Source organism: Dromaius novaehollandiae, chromosome 7 (genome assembly GCF_036370855.1).
Source record: "Dromaius novaehollandiae isolate bDroNov1 chromosome 7, bDroNov1.hap1, whole genome shotgun sequence".
Classification (NCBI taxonomy): Eukaryota; Metazoa; Chordata; class Aves; order Casuariiformes; family Dromaiidae; genus Dromaius; species Dromaius novaehollandiae.
The window spans coordinates 2979671-3001523 of NC_088104.1; the positions used below are offsets into that span (position 1 = coordinate 2979671).

The window sequence follows — 21853 nt, forward strand, 5'->3', positions numbered from 1 at the left end:
GCTGTCAGTGAAAGATATTTGCATAACAGTTTGCAAGGGCAAAGAAGATGCTCTGGCTTTTTAGTGTTGCTAACGAGAGCTGCCGCTGGAAGGTGTTACCAGAGAGAAAATCGGGTCTGACGGAGATGGATGTCGGTGGCAACCTCCGCATAGCACCGGCTCACGCTCAGGGCCAGAACCAGCAAAGGGGATTGTTTAGCATTTTGAATTAAATTGAAAAACAGGTAAATAGGAGAAGCCCATCTGCTCCCTTCCCGCACAACTGAACGTGGAAGGAAACCACCCTGCGGCCCCCGGAGAAATGGGGATGCCAGGATCCCCGCCGAGCTGCAGGAGCCTGGGAGGGTGAACCGGAGCAGGGCCGCGCTGGTCTGGAGGCCCAAAGCACCGAGGGCTGGTTGCTGCGTCCCCAGGGCTTGCTCATTGCTAACACCAAGGTCGTGGCGCCCAGCTCTCCACTTGCTTGCGTTTTCCCAGCTATGTGTGGTGAAGCATCCATTAAGTTCAGCCAACAGAGCTCAGAGCTTTAAAAATACAAATATTCATTCTAAGGCATTTTTACTGCCTTAATCGAACCCATAAAGGCAAAAATAAACAGACGCAAATGATACTCAGCAAGACAAAAAACCTTAATGAAAATCAATCTTACTTTTTTGTTATTGTTGTTAAAACCTTTAATCAAATTAGGACTAGTTCACTAACAAACAGAACAGAGATAGATGGAAATAGATTTTAATTGCGTTTACATTTTAGAGCTACTTTGAACATATTGTTGCAATTCCAGCATACACAAATGTATTCTTGACCTCGGAGTGAATTGCTTAAAAGCTTCACTTATGACTAGTATAACAATGTGCACGTGTCCATGTGTCCGTGCTTCTCTGTATATCCCAATATCGGCATATTCACGCAAGTATAAAAAAAGCAAGAGGAAGAATGACATAACACAGATTGAAATAACTACGTGTAAGCTCACACAGCCGAAATCTTTACTCATAATGGAAGGACTGCAAAGAAATTTGTAGCACATTAAATCATTTTAATTCTGAAATTGGAGTATCATGAAGAGAACAGCTGGATGGAAGAACAACTTAGACATTTTTTCCTCAAACAAGGTAGAAAAAGTGGTAGGAAAAGGCACAAGCTTTAGCTAATTGGATTTACCATTTCAAGTAAGATATTAGAAGCAGGCAGATAATCAACAGGCAATGAAGATTTGCAAATAAGACTCGCAGTTAGAAAGTGTTGGGATAAGCAGAGGATTAACTAAAGTCAAACTCACTTAGACTTTGCACTGAACAGTAAAACAAACAGCAGAAGCTAGTTTAGTCACACAGATAAGGAAAGAAATAAAAAATAAATAAAAGGAGAGTTTCACTGTGAAGTGAAACTGGATAGAAATTAAGAAGAACCCAGAAGTAGTCCCAAAACACAACAAGTATTTTGTCCTGGCTTTCATGAAGGTAAAGGTGGGATAATGAATGGAAAAAAACATAGGGAAACAAGAATTCACGTCTGTGAAAATGAGATGAGTGCCAAGGACCTCAGCACGCCCGAAGCGGGGAGGGAGAAAAGGGGGGAGCGCAGCCATCCCGCGTCTCTCCCCGCCAGCAGCAACGACGCCCGAACGCACCTCAGAAAGAGGTCTAAAAGCGGCAATCCGAAAGCGGCAAATCTTCAAATCCAATGTGCTTCGGTTTCCCTGGCTGGAAACGAGAGTTGCAAAGAGCTTACAGGGACTACCTTGCTGTAAGCCGCCCTGATCCTCTGCGAAGGACTTAACAGGCTGCAATACCACCGAGACCGGGGACTGCAGCGGTCAGGTGTCTGCAAGAGCGCACACGGACAACATCTAATACCAAATACCATGTCACCTCTAAAAAGAAGAATCAAGTTTACCTAAGCTGAATCAAGCTGATCTCAGCTGTGAGATCTACTTATTTTTTAACATGTTTTCTTCTTTACAATATAAATGCCTGAGTCTACAGCTTGGGAAAAATCAGTCAGTAAAAGAGAGGATTTTCTCCCTGTAAGATAAAACCAAATTTTAAAATACTTGGGGGCAGTGTGATGCTCTAAGACGATCCTGAGCTTTTCAGATTTCCGAATACATTTTCCTAGGACATAAATATTTGTATTTATAGACAACCCATCAGGCACTCACCTTCCCAGATTCTCTTTCAGTATTCAGGTATTTACTGCTGGTTTCCTCAGAGTTTGTTTTACTTAGTCTATTAAAAAAAGGTGTGGGGGGAGACATTTTAACCCTGAAGAACTGAAGGGAACAGTCCCCACGTATTTAATATCCTCGGAAAGCGATAGGAAAGGTTAGCCAGGCGCTAGAGCAGAAGACACATCCGCATGTCCAGCTTTGCAAAAGCAATGGGATTTAGCAAATCTGGCTGAAAATGTACCTAAGGAAGGGGTATTAACCAGGTGGTGGGTACACCGCCTCAGTGCTGCTGGGCATTCACGAGCCCTGAACGTCGGCACACGCTTCCCCGGGCCTGGGGAGCAGATCATGGACAAAGCGGTGTCAGACCGGTTCCCCCCTCACTTTGGATCTGGCCAAGTCCCCCGCAACCCGCTGGAAACAGCCACCAACGGCCAGGGACCTTGCGACGGCCTTAAATCTCACCTCCTTTTTACTCTATTTTCCGTAGTTTTCTCAGCAAACAAAGGAAACGTTTTCTCGTACCGGCTATACGGTTTCCAGCGCGCTTCACGTCTCTGCTCTCGCCAGGGTCTGCGCATGGATGGCTTAAGCACCAAGCCCTCCCAGTGTGCTTGGACTGCAGACCATCCACTTAAAATATCTTCATGCATTCCCCACGTATCATACATCACCGCTCACTGCATTACCAGCAATTTAAACGGCCTGATGGGAGTTCTGCTGCCGAAAACGGCAAATCCTTTCTGCATCCAGGAAGCACATCAATCACGCGGGAAGCTCACAGATAACGGGCAGCAGATCAGATGGCAGCAAGGGATGGCTCGGCGGCTCTCAAACAGCAAACGGCAAAACAAAAGCCCCAATATTTTAACTCGTGCTCCAGATATGCTCCCCTGGTTTCCAAGGTGCTAAGCACTGAATCTGTTTCTTATCTTTGCTTTTTATCTGGAGGTTGTGGGGAAAGCATTCACTAACACGACCAATGCACTCAGAACATTTTTAAACAGGCTTTCTGGCTTTCAGAAGAAAACATAAAGATTTTGTCATGTCTCATCAGAGCCTGCAGCTACGCACAGCATTGTGCCTGAGTGCATCTGGGGAAATCAGGAAATCACAGGTTCCCACAAAACTGCTTAAAAAACTGACTGGCATTTGCAGTTCTCGTTACAGATTTTTGGAGAAGAGGACTATGTCTGTGTCTGGGGTATCTTGGCCGGACCCCCAGAAAGCCCACGCACGGTAAGGTGGACACCGCTGCGCTGCACGGCCAGTCCCGGCGATCAAACCTCACCGCGCTTCCAGCACCGGGGTTCTGCAGTGGATCTGCGCAAAGGCTGTGGACGTGTCCAACACACGTAGCTCCATCTGGGCTACAGTACATCTGGAGGATCTTGGAAAAATGTGGAAAATCCTCAAAATCTTCATAAACAAAATTCTGAGATGGGAAAGGAGAAAGAAAGCAAAGTCCAAGAAAGCAAAAACCTACAGTAGTTTATTCTGGATTATATGCAAAATAAAGAAAAATTGATGAAAACTGATCTTTTCTCTCACATAACTTCCCAGTTTGCTGAAAGCTGTTTTCCACCAGAAAAAAAATGTTCTCATTATTATAGCTGGGTCTAGCGTATAATTTTTACATTACGACTGGGATCTTTGAAAGATCATCTGAAATAAGGTTGCAATGTAATCTTCTGGAAATTGTGGGAGTCTGGAAGGACAGTGAGTAAATGAGATGAGAGCACATAAGCAACTAATGAAGCAATCAAACATGAGCAAGAAATGGAGGAAAACAAATGGGCAAATCCCCAAATGAATGGAAGCAGGCAGTTATACGGCTCCGCTCGCCCGGGGCTCCACTGCGGAGCAAAGCTCCCTGAAGCTGCGGCTGGCACCGTGCGCTCTTGGGACACGTCTGTCTTTTGCGGGAGCCTAGAAAATTCCCATTAGATGCTTCCCAGTGTTTTCTGCACGCCTTCAGAGTAATTTCGCTTTATACGCTGAAAAATTGGCAGACGGCAGCTCCTCGGCTTGCGCAAATTAGTGTGGCTCCCACGGATTTACCCAGGGCAGGACCTGATCGCAGAATAAATAGCCGGAGAAATACCGTGTTGTCGGAGACAATGTGATATTAATGGAACCGAGCAGCTCGTCTTACAGAGCCATTACTTTCCACGGTAATTAATGCAGGGCAAGGCTGTTGTGTTCTTGTAGGTGCACTCATTCTTCAAACGAGTAATTTATACGGGTGGGTTGAAGTATATTACTTGTAATTTCTCACCTATTACCATCTGAAGAGAGCGCATTAAGCTGGTTTACAAGGAAGTGCGAGATACCCCAGATGGATTATTAATAGTAGAATTTTTAGATTTTCAGTTGTCAAACAGTTCTACAAGGTAGCAATGAAAACAGCCACACGAAATGAAACCCCTTTTGTATCACACCTTCATGACACATGCAGAAGTCAGAAGAGATGTTTGACAGATGGTGCTGTTCCAAACAGATTTGCAAAATTTTGCATGTTTTATTAGGTGCTTACAAGATGTTGCACTAGGCTTTTCCGGAGCACACGCAAAGTGTCACTTGATCCCTATGAATGCAAGCCTTAGCCTGAAGAAAGGTATTTACAATGCTGGTGTTTCAGTTTTAATGTAATTATAAATGGTGCTACATAAGAAATACCCAGCAATCTAAAGTGCATCACGTGAAGCTGTATCTGATGTCAACTGAAGCCACTGCCCTCACTGTCTTAGGCCAGAGGGGAATTAGTCTATAAGCAAAAACAAGAGAAAACACTGTTGTCTTGTTTTCAAGTGACAGTGTTTGGAGATGGCAAGCACATGCAACCTTTAATGATCTTAAAATGCGCATACCCATTTTTACAGAAGACTGCAAATACCTTCTCAAAACTCACAGTATTTTGAAAATACTTTTAGTAAATACAGCCTTATTGTTAAAGATAAGGAATTTCTACAAATGTTAAAATACACAGAAATGTCATCACAACAGGTTGGAAACTGGATTGTTCCTCTGGTAGCTTAATGCTTTTTTCATTAATTTAATTCCCGTACATAATTCCGAGGATGTTTCCATAAATGTTATTAACTTTTTCTGACAAGTCCACAAGTTTTAAAGATGCTTTTTGGTCCCCTATTCGATTTGGGTAAGAAGTTGAGGACTCCTTCGCACAATCTCAGAAATCCTGCAATCACCCGTGCTACCGCAGTAAGGAAAGTACACTAAAGGAGAAATGAGAGCTCAGACAACTTAAACATTGGAGGAAAAGCTCAGTCAATCCACCTGCAAAGGCCAGGCTGGGGGTCACAGCAGCCAGCTGCTCCTGGGCTGCAGGGAACGCAGAAAGGAAGGATAAAACCCGGCGACACAGCGAAGCATGCGGACGAAGGGCAGGAAGGGCCACGATTTCCAGCTGACGCCCGCGAAGGCATGTTCAGATGGCCCGGACGAGGCCACAGCCGCGGGGCTCCCGCTTTCGGGCTGCCGATGGACTTTGGTGGAAGCGGAACCGTTCTGGCACTTTTTGCTAGAGGAAGTCGGCTTGACACTCCCGCGTGCACCCTTTCATCTCGGAAAGCTCACGTGCACCTTGTTTATTCAACCAGGGGTTAATTGAGCTTCATTTGTCTTAGGACAGTACATCACGTCCTCCTTCAGCCCGTGGCCAGATGTTCGTCGTCAGTCATGTCGCTTTATCTTCCTTTCGCTGCTCCTCTGGGGAAGGCGCTGGCGCCTACGGAAAGGTGTCCCGTCTTCCTCGCGTCTCCGGCTGCCGGGAAGAGGCCGTCTCCCTTTCCTCGGAGCGAGCGGGAGTGGGGCAGAGCTCCGGCAGCTCGGCGAGAGGCAGGGAGCCGGGGGGAAATGCCGACTGCCGGCGGGATCAGCGATGCTACGCTGGGGCAGGGGACCCGGAGTCGCTGGTGGGTCGTCACCACGGACGTGTTGGCCAGCGCTGCAAGGGAAATCACCTCCTCCTCCTGCGCCATCCTCTTCCTCTTCCCAAGCAGCAGAGACATGAAGATCCCGGGAGAGGGAGATGGTGGGAAGGGAGGGGGCAGCTCCGCCATAGGCTGGGAATGCTCCAGCACAGCTTAGGTCCTTTTTCAATGAAAAGCATTAATCTGGAGCCCATTTTACGTTTACCCCAGGTCCCCCTCCCGCCTCTCTTTGCCTGTGTCATGAGTGCTCCCGTACCTATTAAACCAGGCTTATTCATTCTGCACAGCTAATTCTGCAGCCTATTGTCTCAGCCTCCAGTCATGCCCACGGTTGTGCAAAAAAATCTGAATTTCTGACATATGGTGAAACATCAAATTCTGTTTTGATCAGCGTGATGAGTCTGTGATGTACAACAGCGTTCGTGGCGATGGTAGGAGGGGATCGCGAACTCCCGAAGTGTCAAGAAACAAGTACAGTGTGACTAAGGCTTAACCCCAGCGGCAGGAAGGAAGAAGAAACGCGGTTGCAGCTATGCACTCCAATTTCAGTTTGGGGGAAGGCTTATTTTCTCACCAATTCTAAAAAATAACCGAGGCAGTACAAATACCATGTCAACAGAAGAGGAGGACAAGGAGGACCCAAGGCAGAATCTGAGTCACAGTAACTAGTAAATATATTTCATATTACTCATTAACATCTAGTTGCCAGCGCTGCAGCCTCAGAGAGGTACTGCATTTGCTGTAGCGATGCACGTTCAGCATGAGAACAACAGAACTAAGCAAAACGTTACTTCTGATGAGCTTTCTGCTTCTCTAAGCTCTTGGGAAATACAGCAGCGAAGCTCCTTTAAGAAGTTGCAGTCTTACATCACATTGAAATGTCATGGACTACCACAAGACAAATATATCTTTTGTACAATTTAAATGGCAATCAGGGAGCTATTTTTTCTGATTAATATACGGAAAGTTGGCGGTCACAGCAGGGGACTGATGAGGCTAATCCGTCAATGTCCTTGATAGTTGTACGCTTGATTGCTTCAAGCCAGTGGAAGTGCATAATCACGAGAAACGCCAGCGATCAGGAGGAGAACACACAATCAATTGTGCTCAAGTCATTTGGATGTTTGTACCTCACCCACTGCTACGTGTGATATTTGGATGGCATCTCAAGAGGCATCGCTAATGAAATTAGAAGCAGCAAAAGATCTACGTTCATGGGAGATCAGACGCAGTCCAGAAACCTGAGAGACGAAATTTGTGATACTTAGGTATCTTAGTAACAACTCTCCATATGAACCAGAGACGGACCTGAAGAACCTGAGAACCTGCACGGCTCTCCAGATCACCTAGTCACTTCCCTATGTTTGCAGCAGCTACCTGCCACGGTCAAGTAACCAGACTTAACTCCATAAACAACCGACCACCTCCACTATTCTTCTATCAGAGAATTCAAACCCTCCCTGGGAAGCAGGAGAGGGAGTTTCGAAATGTCACCACCTACTACCTCTACTCTTAGGCTTTATGGGGCTGGTGCTCATGGTCCGACGCGGTCTTGCCCACTGCCGGGCCCGGAGCTGGTGGAGCCCGGCACTACACTGGCAGTAGTTGCCCACAGGAAGAGGCGAACCCTGACTCAGGGCCAAACTTGTATTTTGTTCCCTTCATTTGAAGCTAGTCTCATTTTTTATAGGGTTTTCTCCATTCCTGTAAAGGCACAGCGCGTGCAAGATAATTTTGCTGTTTTGGGGAGCAGGACACACACGTGCGTCTCCGCGCAGCGACGGTGGTATGTAAACACTCGCGGAGTCTCCTCGGCAGAGAAGAGATGTCCCTGCCGCGCGTCATGCTGCACTCGCCCACCGCGCTGGTGCTGAGAAATGAGAAATTTCACGGCTTATTGAGCACTGCACATAATCACAGCAGATAAGACACAGCACAAAATTATTTAATACATTTTTTAATTGCGATGCATTGAGAAATTCAAACTGTTCAACAGTCTACAAACCCATACGTGTCTCTCTCCCCCACGAATGACAGCTGGCCCAGTGCTCTGTGCTGCTTTCAAACACCGAGGCTTCCCATGCCTACAAACCAGTGCTGCAACACAGCTGACCCAGCCCACAACTCCTGAAGGCTTCCTCACCTTAAATTTCAAAAGACATACACATAAGTCCCTAACGTTTGTAGGCTTGCCTGCCTACTCTTTTTTTTTTTCTCCCTTTGCAGGGATTTGGCCCATGGTTTCTTTAAGGTAGCACTCAATATTGCTGCATTAGTAGCACGTATGATGGATGTATCCATGCTACTTCCAGAGGGTGGAGAGAAGGAATCATAACTAAAAGCAGCGTATTGCTAATTTTTGCTCTTTATAACCTAGAACTTTTGTTCACAAATACTCTGATTTCTGCTTTACATTCTGACTGCCGAGTGTAGGTTAGACACACTCAGCTTATGTTCTCTTTTTATGCACTGCATAAACAAGTGAGAAGCAGTCAACCTTGAATGAATCCTGATTTTGAGCTTGCTAAGAGCTAGATAATGAACACGAATGACTTCAGCTAACTTGTGTAGAATTTACTACTATTTGAAATAATGTGTAGCAAGTAATTACAATAACGCAACAACGAGTAATGTGATTCAATCTCATTTTTTCTTTAGAAAATAGAGTATTTTAGGATTCAGACATCTGTCCTGCTCTGGTGAGAACATGAGAGGGGGTGAAGGGAAAGCAAGTGCCCTCAAGTGCATCCAGTCAGCCTGACATACATTAAAACAGCTTGGCTGTAATTTTAAAGTAATTTTCCAGCATTGCATTGAAATGATGCAATTTAATTCAATTTTTCAGCAAATAAGACTGCAAGATGATTATTGGGAAACTGGTCACGGCTAACGGCGTCAGGTCCCCTATCTCCACCGTGCAGCACGACCGACTCCGCGCCGGACCTGGTTGCAGGGCCTGCGATGAGCGACCAGCAAGTGCATGTGCCCCGAGCAGCGGGAAGCGCGGGACACATTATCACTGTTATTAAACACGCTCGTTCCCTTTGGATTGCACAAGAACAAACGCAAAACCGAGCGCCAGCGGTGAGCAACGGCGAGGGGCGGGTAAGGCAGCCCGGGGCAGAGGAAGGGGGCAATCCTCCCGCTGCCCTGCAGCCCGGGAAAGGCTGGCGCGCAGGGAGTGCTACGTGCTTCTGCGGCCGCGAGTCACGCTTCGCTACGCGCAGGCAAGCTGCGTGGCTCACGCGCGACTCCTCACCCTGCCGCTCAGTAAATAAACCCAGAGAAATAAAAAGTAGTTACCAAGTTACGGTATCATAGGAACTGCCAAGCCGCACGTGTTTGTGCCTCCCCGAGACGCCAACGCCTGCTCCGGGGTGAGCGCAGCGTGGCACGCCAGCTGCAGTGCTGCACCGCTACGGAGGGCTTGTGCCGCCCACGGTGCTGCTATCGCGGAGGTCCGGAAGCCCAGCGGATTGCCCGTATCTGCATTTATTTCTTGAACTCTGCTCGGCTTCGGCCCAGGGCCCCGGTAAGAAGCTGCCTGGTGTGGTGTCCCTGGCAGGCGGTGCAGGGCGGCGATGACCACGGCGTGTCACATCTGCACGAAGAAGAAACCAAGTCGCTTGTCCATGTGCTAATTCTGCACCTGGGCTCTCAGAGCCAGAGCCCTTTTCCTTGTGTGAGGGCACAGCGGAGGCAACCAGCAAGCAGGTGACACATCCTCCAAAACGGAAAGACCAGGGAGAATCCCGAGGCCACCGAGGCACTGCGCGCAGGTGAGTGCCGTGTCCTCAGCAGCCGCCGATGCTCCCAGCCCAGCGCAGCATTCCCGCAGCGTTCCCGTCCGACGCAGCACGGCGCGGCGCTGGGACGGATCACAGCACAGCATGAGGCGTCTCTGCTGCCGAAAGCCTGGGACGGACTCCTAAATCATTGCAAAAGGCTAAAAACTTTAAAGGATCTTTCTCTTTCCGCTTCTCTGCTCTTAGGGGAAGTCTGAATAAAGGATGCCGCAGTCATCTGTTCAGCCCTATAGCCTGGTCGGGCACCAGGTCAACAAGCAGCGCTAACAACTTGTATGGTATTGCTAAATAAGCACTTGCTGAATTATTGCCGCCTTTAAGCTGCAGTGGTTTAGCAGCACCGTTGCTTCTGAGCTTTTCTCAAAGCTCCCTTTTTTCCCCTGTGTAGCTGTGCTCTGAAGGGCACGCAGCCACCTCCGGAAAGGCGGCCGCGCCGCGCGAGCCCTGCTTTTCCATGCACGACCTTCCTAGCCACCAGGACTAGCAGGAGGAAATCTTTCCCGAGGAAAAATCCCGCTCGTACGCCCCGGTAGAGCCTGCAACGGCCGCACAGAAAAATGGCTGCTAGTCTCTGCAGATGGCAGCGTCCTTAGAGTTTCCAGTTGTAATATAAGAAACGGTCGTAATCGCTCCGTAGACCAAAAATACGATCCTACAGAGCCATAATTAAGCATATGACTGATCAGAAAATATTTAATGTTTGCAACAGGTTTTCCTTCTCAGCTCCATTAGATAAGGAGATACTGGTGGGAAAATTCGGGGAGGCTATTACCGGAGTTCAGCAAATGGCTAATGAGACGGCAAACAATGTTCCTTTAAGGCCTTGGGCTTCAGCAGTCCCAAATTCCCAACGTTAGAGCTAACACATTTTAAATTACTTCCCAAGTCCCAGCACTGAAGTATGTTTACATTTTGGAGAGCGGCCAAGAGGTAGCTTAATGTTTGTAACAAATACAGGCTGAAATATTATGCCTCCCTCGCAGAGCCGCCCGGGGGGTTGCACGCTGGTGCTCCGGCCCCTGCGTGCGAGCGAGCGGGGCAGCGAGCTCTGCGGCTCCAATGCTCGACAGCGGCCGGCCGCTTCTCCCCCGCGGCGAATACCTGCCCCGATATCCGAGCAACCCCGCTCCCGACACCAAGCACGCTCGGAAAGCAGATGCAGGGCGTAATGAAGCAGTGCAGCCAGCGCTTCAGGAGAGGCCACGGTCCTTCAAACGGAGACACATAACGAGGCAAGCGAGGGCGTACGGCGGGGCCGCTGCCAAAGCGTTGCTGGGCTTCTCAAGAGCTTCCCGCCTGTGCAGGTGAAAATTGAATACAAGTTTGGGGGTTGATTATTTTTCCCCTAGAGGAGTTTATGACCAGCAGATCTTTCCGTCGCTGAAGGTGGTGAAATCTGACTGTGCTAAGTTAGGTCACCTTCACAATCGCATCGGCTCGGCTGAGGAAGAGGATGAAGCTGGCAATACCGTCAGAAAGGGAGCAAGGGAAAATCAAGTCGAAAAAATGGGGAAAAAGCTCCACACACAAAATAATTCAGACTGATGGCATTCCTTCCATTTTCCACACACTCCTGGTACTTTAATCCCTTTTACTGATATTCTATCAGAATATGAATTTGGACCATTTTGAATACTTACAGAAACGCTTTGTTTATTAAAACCACCTTTTTAGTGATGGCCGAGTAAACGATAACTAGAAACCTTCTTGCTAAAATTTTGGGTGAGATATAGACAAAAATTTGGCATAAATTCTTGCAACACAGCAAATGTGACCATCATTTTTGTAGAAACATGTTCAATGACTATTTGACAAGACCAACATTGCATACAAAAAAATTCAGCTTCGACCACTGCAATGGTGGAAGCTGTGCTTGCTGCTCTCTCGCTTCCCACAGCGCATTTTTGCTTCAGACTGAATTCTGCAAGATGAGAGGCTCCAAGTGAAACCCTCGATACACGGATGTATGCCGCCGATCGCCTCCCCAGCCACGCAGACCAGACTCCACTCACGACTGGCACCGTCATCCATACTGATGCAAAATGTACACAGGTTTCCATTATGGCTCCCAGGCTGTCAGAACGGCACCCTGAAATATAACAGCTTCAAAAAACAAAATTTTCCATGAGTTGCATAACGAAGGGAATCGATCAAGCCGCTGTGAGGCTGGGAAGCATCGTGTACTCCTCCAGGGCTGCAGGGTGACGGATTGGCACAGCTACTCGTGCCGGGCGCGAGGCGCATCCTGGCAAGCCACTTTTTGGAGGTATGTGCAAGGCAATAATTAACTTGTAGTGTGCTAAGAAAAACTTCGCTGAAGTTTTTTTGCTCCTGTTTACCTTGGTGCCTTTGCTAACCCAGCTCTGAACAGCAGCAGGGGCAAGGATGGAGCTCCCGGGGAGCCCTGCGGCTCTAAAGGTTTGTCACTGCTCAGCACAGGGTGACGACTGGTCCTCACGTCAGCAACTGGGTGACACGGAGTAGGAGGAAGGGCTTGTGCACCTTTTTATACACATCCCCTGAACTATGCAACCTGGTCATGCAGCAAAGCTGAATGCTTTCTGAGAACGGCACATTTCCAGACCAGATCACGTTGCTGCTGCCACTAGTTTTAGCTACTCTTCTGTAGCTCCACCAAATGGTGTGCCAGCCATTTCAGAGAAAAGAAAAAGTTAAATATATATATCCCTTTAGCCACTACTGCAAAGCACACCTGAGAAAACATCCATCAGGGGTCCTGCAGTTATGAGCTGTCGTCATCAATTCAGAAGTGTGTTTACCCTAATACGACCCCGAGGCCAACTCCAAAACCTTTCTAAACCACCAGGCAGTGATTAGAGCACATGCAATCTGCATCTAGCTTTGGCCAGTCCTTGCATATTCCCTGCGTTTTCCCAGTTTGACAGAGGGATTCTCCCTGGTCGCCTCTCTGGGCGACTCCTTCACCTGCAGCCAGAAGCGTGGCTGCCTTAGCACAGCCCTGACTTCATCCATAACAGGGTATCCTACATCCCTCCCTTTCCTTTTCCAGGTAACACCAGATAACACCAGAGGTAAAGTGACTGCTGAATCCCAACACATCCTGGCACTTCTCACAAATCCTTTCCATCTAACAGGTCATAGTTTTCCAAGGTATCTGTTTCTGAAGGCATGCAGACCTCTGTTGGGTTTGTGCTGCCTTTCCAGCTTTTGAGTTCACATACAAAGACAGAAATAAGAAGGAGGACTGGAAGTTAAGATTCATCATTTGGTCCTCAAGATCCAATAGAGGATCTATTAACAAACTTTCTTCAAGCTGGTAAATGCAATTGCCCTTTAGCCAATTCACAGCGTTATTTCTTTTGCCATGGGATTGTGCGCCAGGGCCAAGCAAGGCAAATTGACTCAGTTCTCGGTTCCTCACACAGTGCCACATGTCTTCCTGCACCCAGGATTGATTTCTGTGACCTAAACCACAGAGTATCTGAAATCTATTCAATTTGAAGTTGCTATTCTAATATGTTGTCTCCTGATCTTTTACATCAATTTTCTTGTGTGTGTGTTTGAGGACGGAGAGCTGTTTCTCACGAACCTTATCAGCTGCCACACTTAAATAACGGTCACGGCCAATGTCAGTTTTTCAATAGGCTTTGACACCTCTGCAATCCACATTTCCTTCCGAAACACAGAGGTTCATAAGTTTTCAACAAAAGAATTTATGTACTATCTTTGTGCAGAAACACTGTTCCAGCACTTACTTACCATGGCAATATGCAAAGTTTAACCAGTCGCTCACTGTTTGCACCTTGGGAACCGGGGCCACATCGCCCATCATTTTTATGCTTCACTGTTCTTAATTCTCTTCTTCATGTAGGGTAGCTTAGATAAAGCATGAAGCAAATGGCTACGTCGGGGCTCCCTGCACGCAGGTCACCTCCTGCTTTGGAAGCCACAATCAATGCTTCTGCCTCCAAGAGGCCTCCCTCTTCCCCTCCCGACTACACTGGGGCTTTGTTCTTATGCTCGAACCACTTTTCATCAGCTTCAGCCACTGACATTTGCTTACTCCAGGGATTTCCAGCTTTTAAGCCTTTTGTCACTGCACAGCTTCTGTTCGTGCAGCCGTTGCTGTTAGCCTGCTCCTGGGCCTTGCTTCACACGCAGCAGAAACTGCTCCGGGTCTCGGCATCCCAATGGCTTTCAACAAGAATCTCTGCTAAGAGAGAGCCCGCGACCTGGACTCCACAACTTGACTGTTTTACGAAGATGCTGCTGTATGGCTCAAGCCCTATCCTGGATGACTGTTGGACAGCCTTTCCGTTCAATCCCTGCCTCTGACCCGTTACAGCTCCTACCAAGGGTAAAGCTGCCCCGGTCCCGGCTCGTTAGGTCACTGAGCAGCAGCACACAGCGCTCCCAAGGATGCTGTGGGATTCTCATTGCTTTGAAAGTTATTCGGTCACAGTGTTTTCTTCTGCAGCTCTCCAAAACAGCTAATTCAGCATGCCGACGTGACAGTGTGCTGGAAGACCAACTGGCTGCTCTCAGCATCCCAAGATGGATTTCCAGCAGCATTTCCAGAAGTGCTGGGAGGAGAGATCGCTGCCGGCAGTGCCACCGGAGCTGAGTCTGCCTCGTTCTCTGGAGTGGTCTTTCACAGGAACTCGCCTCTACACAAATCAGATTAAAAAAGAGGCTTCCTCTAGACCCGAGTTAGGTTTCAGCTTTCTCCCTCATGTATTTAGTATGTATTAAGCAAGGTATTGATTTACTTTTGTTGTACAGTCTTGCTTTCACCAGTGAATATCTGCAGTATATCCACTGCATTCAGGTCACTCAGAAGAGTGTTTTAGGCTGTTTATAAACGAGAGAACTAAAAGGTCTATATATCTGTCACTCAAGGTGCTCATCAGAGACATCGGGATATCTTCTGAGATGTATTTAAAAAAAAGTCTTAGTATCTAGAAGCATACAGGTACATTTCCAAAGCCTCACATGAAACTCAGACAGAAAAAGGTGCATGTTGGTAGCCAATTTTTTCCTGGACAATTCTGGGAAAAAGAGTTTGTTAAGATACAGCATGAAATAACTACTCTAGGACATGCAGCTGACAAAGCAAACTGAACTCTCATATTTTAGAGATTTAGGTCATCTAATTCATCCCCACTGTCAGTGCACCATTGCTCCTTGTATTTTTGAGTGCTTCCTCCAGTGTACCATTAAATAATTCTGTTAATTGAGGCTGTACGCAAAGATGTTGCGGAGCCTGTTTTGGGATGTTCAGAAGCTAGAATAATTTCTCCCCTCCCTCGCACTTACTGCTATCAGATTAGCTTCTAGCCACCAGAATGAAAGGTACCCTCTATCCCATCAACTCGCCACTGATGGCTATGGCCATCTTTTAGTTTACGTCTCATAACTGAATTTATGCCCTAGGCCATTTCAGATTTAAAGGTCTTTTGGCACCAAATCCTGCAAAGAACAGAAAGATTCCTGTTGCCTATATCTCTTTATACCCATCTACAATGTCTAAGGCGACCTTTAGCCTCTCTGAACATTTCTTGGGTAGCAAAATTGAGTGGCATTCACATACTGGACCCTTTTTTCTTGACATTTGCTGGCATATATATATAGAACTTTGTTAGTTCTTTTTTTTTTTTTTTTTTTTTCTTTTGATTTTATGATGTTTATCCTTGGCTTTGATTACCCAGTAACACTGGAAATTATTTTGAAGGTTATAAGGGAGCTCTTCATAAATAAGAAGTCTGCCATCTGACACTCGGTATTCTACAAATCCTTCTGCAGAGCCTCATTTTACATATGCAGAACATAAATGAAAATATAAAGGGGGGGAAAACACAAGAAACAATGTCATTCAGACGAATGTACGTGTCTGATTTGACTTTCATGTCTGGGAACTACGATAGCCTTCAGATGTGTACAACGGCTTTGCACGCAGAACTCTTGAAGCACACTCAATGGATCAATAGAGCTATTAATCTTTTACAGGCCGATTTCTCTCCTAGCCACTCGGCAATTAAAACTCGTACTATAGTCAGCCCCGTGTAGAAAACAGCGGATACATTTGAAATCTTAGGAAGCTTTTAGCGGAGCGGACAGGAAGGGGGGAAGCAGGCAAAAGGCAAGCAGTGAATGACACACGGATGCACACTCCTCCTCCGCCCGGTGAAAGGGGGAGTGAAGGCAGAGGGAGGTCTCCTGCACAGACTGGGCCCCCACGAGCTCTGCCGCTGGGGGAACGAGGGTATTTTGCGCTGCCCTGCAGCCCAGGGAAGCTGCTGGGAGGGCAGCAGGGAAAGCTCCCCTCTCCCGAGCGCGGTGAACGAAACCCCTCGTGCACTGCGTGTCTCTCCCTGAATGGCTGCATAGTCTCGCAAAAGAGCTTTAGTAACTTCAATAGAATTTTATTAAATTTATATTACTCTTCTCGTTAATGTATTTCTAATACGGTCTAAATGCAGTAATGTATTTGTCGCACAGGAAACGGAGCTAATGAACTGCGGATAGTGCTCCAGCAGCCCGGCCTGCAGCTCCAGCAGAAGATGCTGCAACCCAAGTGTAAGCAAACGACAAAGCTTTTACAATCTAATTTGTCAGTTACATTAGCGCGCTAACGACAGCAATTACTGTAGATCATGTTCTCTGAGCATTACTATAAGCGTTATTCAAGAGACAGGCTATCCACAGAAAGATTCCCATCTCCCAGAGGAGACCACTGTAAACTGAGAGGAAAAAACATTAAGTAGAAATGATTTTATTTAATAATCTTAAGATTTAATGGAAGAGTGCAACATGTAGAAAAAGAAAGAAAACAGCGCAGTCATCAAACGAAAGGCAAAAAGGAGATGAGTAAACAAACCTAGAATCTTTTAGGAGAAACAACTCAGAATAAACATGTGATATTTTGATTGTTGGTGATAGTGATGATAGTTGAAAAAGATGGGAACTGTTTTCAAATAAAATAAATTAAATACTAAGTTCTTGCTTAAAGGCAAAACTGTCATCTGACAACTTCCGAATCAAAGGTTAATTAGAAAATAAAATAATCCTTCAAGGTTTTACGACGGGGAAGTGTCTGAGCTATAAGGGACCTGGCAGGCTGAGCAGAACCAAAGAGCCGCATCCCGGCTGCTGACTTCTCTTGGTGGGCCAGCCAAGGCAGGGATGTTTGCAACCTCAACTGTGACCAGTTTTTCCAACAAGTAGTAACTAAAGAGAAAGGCAAGGGAAACGCACTTGAATTGGTAAGATTCACGTTCCGTGAAGGCTTAAATTATACCTGCTATAAAGCAGAATGAGGGCAACCCCTCATGTGCGACCGAAGCAGTCAATTCCCATAAAGTGACACCACAAATAGAATAAATCTCTGGAGAGGTGGCAATCCCAGTAACCCCCAGCTGGCACTTTTATTTATAAGGCTCTTGTGTTGAATTCCCATCTGTCCAACCAGTAAATCTCTGGGAGAGGAGGAGGTCTGCGGCCGGCAGCTGCCAATGCTCTGCCCGGGGAGATAGGACTCCCTGCAGGAGCACGCGGGCGTAGCAGAAAGGGAGAGGACCCCAAACCCCCCATGAGATGGCGAGGGACAAAGGTGAAAGGTGTAAAGTGGGAATGGGGTGACATGAGGCCCCTTGTATACCCACTAAGGCCCCCCAAGAGCTCCAAAAGAAATCGGGCTTCAAATAACATCCTGAACTTTCTTTGCATTTTTTTCACAGCAGGACTTGTCAAGTCACGGGGTTCCCAAAGCCTCTCTTGGTGCCTTTCATGGAAATGCACACACTTCTGCCCTGAGCCTGCCCAGCTGGACGGGCTGGCTTGCTACGAGGGGACGTCAGGTACAGCTGGCCTTTCCCCTTGCTACTAATCTGAAAAACTGGGAGTAAACAATCATTTTGAATAAATTAATTAATTGGTTGTTTTTTTTTCACGAAAATGAAGTATCAAAACAAAAGATGGGGGAGGGTTCATCATAGTTCCTTTTATCATTTTAGGATTAAAACAGGCACACAAAATGCTGTCCTAAAACAAAATCCAAAATGATGCATTTGGGAAATGCTGAAATGAATTTTATAGGGCTCTTTTCAGCCAAAAAAACCTTGGCGAGTTACAGAAGAATTTGCAAATAATGTTGACGGATCTGATTTTATATTTTCTCTGAGAATGAAGTATCTGACCAATATATTTCACGCAGCTCGACTTGGGAACATATTAAGACCATGGTTCAAAGCTCAGTGAAGACACATTACATCCCTTTAGCAGGCCACATACTGCAAATGCGAAGGACAGCTGAAGGCGATGATACACAGATACCTACCTTTCAATCAATCCAGACATCCTATGTGTATTAAAATCAATCTTTTCAATTTTCCACTGAGTACACTGAAAATCTATGTTAAGCAAATGAATGACAGCATGTCTTTAATCCTTCTTTGTATTAGCACAGGTGTCAGCGGTAGGGTAGATCCCCCCGAAGGCGCGCTTACAGCAACACTACCTGGGATGGAGCGCAGATTCTTTCCAAAAAAGTAAAATGATCTTTGGCTTAGAAATGCATTGAAAATTATCCCTGTAGACCGCAGGAGGTCTCAATCTGACTTTCCCCCCACGCACACTCTCCCTTGGAGCTGAACTGCCTCAGCAGCAGCTGCAATTCCAGCACCCATGGGAGACAGGGCTGAAGAGGGGTTTTTGCAAGGAGAATTTTCCCTTGGGAGAGAAATACTTCATATCGTCTTTTCTGGAGGTTTTCTCCTCCTTACTGTCTCCCTTTAAAAAAATGCCTGCAGAGACATTCATTTTGTGTATATGCAAACAACAATCGGTGTTTTCGCTGCTGGAAGTACCAACCACTTTTGCATTTACAATGTTCAGCGATAAACATTTATAAATAGCGGAAGCTAAAAGAAAATGTACATCATATGTGCAGCAGTATTTCATAGAACATGCTATCAAATAATTAGTCATTAGGACTTATGAGAAATGCTGATTGCTTAATTTTAAACACGGAACAAAAATACGGATGAGGTACAACACTATTAACTAAAACGGGATGATTGTTCAGCAGGACGGAATAGCACTATTTCAAGTAATAAGAGCAAGTCTGTTTGAAGGTAAAGACAGACTTGTTTACAAATATACTAAAGGTTATGAATTTGCATAATGCTGTGATTTTACTATCACACTTAAATTAGGAAAAAACTAGCGACATCCAAGGGCACCACTCCAGGCTCAGGGCTTTGGCTGAACTGCCCGTAGTTCCTGCTGAAATAGTCTATTATTTGGCTGCATTCATTGCTGAGCTTTTAAAACATATTTCCTATTGTCACAAGGTCTTTGCCTGGGCTTTTTCGGAGGCACAGCTATACCGGTTCTCCCGTTACGCACCCCCTCCAGTGACTCCTCCAAACAAAAGGGCTCATTTTATGCCCAGCTGGATTTGCTATGAGGAGGACATTCCTAATGGGCTCCCTAGGGTTAGACACGCACCACTCCAACTTTATTTCTGGAAAACAAAATAATTCGCGATACATTTAGTCACTGAACCTGTAAAACAGCTATAAACTATCTTGCACTTTTCTTTAAAAAAAAAGGTTTGAATAGTTTTGGAAATCCTATTGGATAATCTTATTGTAGTATTTTAATGGAACAATAACTCTCACCCTCCAAATTGTGACTAAGCTAGATGTCTGTTCATATATGCTCAGAGAATTACAGATCAGTTCCTTTGTCAATGTGAGCCATGCTGGTGAAGATATGTTGGAAATGATCAAATAAAAGAAGTGATTTAATTTTGCTTCCGAGGAAAGAAATTAGCCCAGAGCTTGTCAGCTAATGTCCAGAAGGAAAACGGTTAGCATAGTTTGGGTAGAGCGAGTACGTATCCCTGGCATCCCAGGCCCCGCAGCCCTATCTGGCAGTCGCAGGCTTGCTGCTTCTACATTTTTATTGTCTTTTGTCCTCAGTTAGGCTTGAAAAGCACTGTTTTAAATTTTAAAAATGCATTGCCCTAAGCAAAGTTTCCTCATTCAGGCGCATCATTCCTGCTCAAGCATCTGCTGCCTCACCAGCAGGATTCATTTTCAGCACTAAACCCAGGCTTTTTCCACACCAGCAAGTCTCGCCGCTGAAAATTCTGCTCTTGGAAAAGCTTTTCCTTTCTTTGGCAGAACACCTCTGCTCCAGCGATTTCCGCTCAGCCTTCCACACAGCCTAGCTCTGCACCGACTTGCGCCCTGCATCGCCTTTTACGTCCAGGCCAAATCACGCCAAACGCTGCCAGCAGCGCCCGGGCTAGACGGCAGCACAGGGGAGCAGAGGCGTGGGGCGAGGGCAGCGATCCCGGCGCCGCGAAGTGCCTCGAGTCCCTGGGGCCATGCCCCGGTGCACAGCGGCTCTGCGGGCTGCTTGGGAGGGAGATGGCACAGCAGCGAATGTAGGGGCTTTAACATCCTTCTGAAAAATGATCTGCAACATGGGGCACGACTACTAGAAATATGATTTTCCTTTTTTTTCTTTTTTTTTTTTTTGTCTGGTGCGTTCAAAAGAAATTTGGGGAGCTGGCTTGCAAATGCATGTGCTGGAGACTAGCCAAAAAGCATATTTGCATGAAGGCGCAGGCTGAGTCCCTCTGCAGCCTGCTGCCCAAGCACACCCTGACCTGACCGCACAGAGCTCTAAGCTCACCTAAAGGGCATTAGTAATAGGTTTCTCCGAGGAAAGCGTGCAATTTTGCAAAATCACTTTTAACGCTTAAAAGGGTTGACATCTGAGTGAGAAAAATAACATTGCCAATTTTGCAAATAATCTTCAAAATACGGACAGTGATGCCTCCGTGCCCCTGCCCTAGCTGGAACACCTTTCAGTAACGCAGACTGCTTAAAGCACCGTACAGACCCAGATTCACACTCCCACACACCGTGACGTGGCAGAGCGCTCCCCGGGAACGTGTTCACTGACGCCAAGGCAATCACAACACCACTGCCCTGGGAACGCCGTCTGCGGGTGCCCAAACACCCCAGCTCCACGCTGTTGCATCTGCAGATGCTGGGGGCCGGGGCAGCGCTCGCTCCCGTTGATTCCGCACCTCTCCTGGGGAGCAGTGCCCGGCCCAGCCAAGGCTGCTCCCCTCCGCGCGAAGGCGGGCGGCAAAGCGCTCGCCCCAAGCAGCTACGCTGGCGTGGTTCAGTGGGGTCCGCTGAAACGGGCAGGAGAAGAAGCCAGGGTTTCTCATGGCAGGGCCAAAGATGCTGCTGTCTGTACAAACAGTGGCAGCAGCGCCCAAAGCCACCAGATGCTGCTTCAGTGGAAAATCCATCACGTAGCATCGCAGGGGAGAAAGAACGGGTTAATAATGCTCTCAAAAAAAATCATTTTTGTTTACTTCTGAAATAAAGTGCCTGTGTTAATTAAGCAAGGCTGCAAATTACCACGTTGTGCTGTACTTTGACCTTTCCCGTACTGCTTCCTTGGAGTGGCTCGGCGTTCCCGGCGTTCCCCGCCAGCTCACCTTGCGCGGGGGGCGGCGAGGGGCACATCGAGCACCGCACCGTGAAAGGTCAATCCGCTGAATATGTTAGAACGAAATTAAAACTGTTCCTCCAAATGTCAACAGAGAAATCAAAGCAGGCGAGACGTTATCAGCGCTGGCACAAATGAGAGATTATCACATTTCTGCTGCAATAACCTAAAGATAAAAATAAAAATTCAAAGCAAGCATATATGTTATTTTGCGGTAGGAGAAGCTGATGCTGAATAAATTCATCTTCCACAATGGCATATGAAGTGAGGCATGACCTCCAGACTATCCGAGTGCTTATAACAACACAAGGACACTGATGAATTTGAAGCAGACGTCACTTTGACATATGAGAAAATCCAACAGATTCTGATTACAATATCCTGTGAAGCCATAATTAAGG

The 21853-nt window shown here is 46.8% G+C and overlaps 1 long non-coding RNA gene across 4 annotated transcripts in view; it reads right to left on the reverse strand.

Moving 5' to 3' along the window:
- Nucleotides 1-659: 659 nt before the first annotated feature.
- The window catches only part of LOC112981731 (uncharacterized), a 58750-nt gene continuing 37556 nt past the window's right edge, over nt 660-21853 (reverse strand). Inside the window, exons 4-5 of one of the 4 annotated variants that reach the window (XR_010389886.1) lie at nt 21442-21618; nt 660-12035 (exon numbers count right to left, since the gene is read on the reverse strand). This is a non-coding gene — a long non-coding RNA (uncharacterized LOC112981731). Of the gene's footprint in view, nt 21619-21853 lie in introns of all 4 variants that reach the window. The other 3 variants (XR_010389885.1, XR_003258797.2, XR_010389884.1) reach the window with 3 other exon arrangements.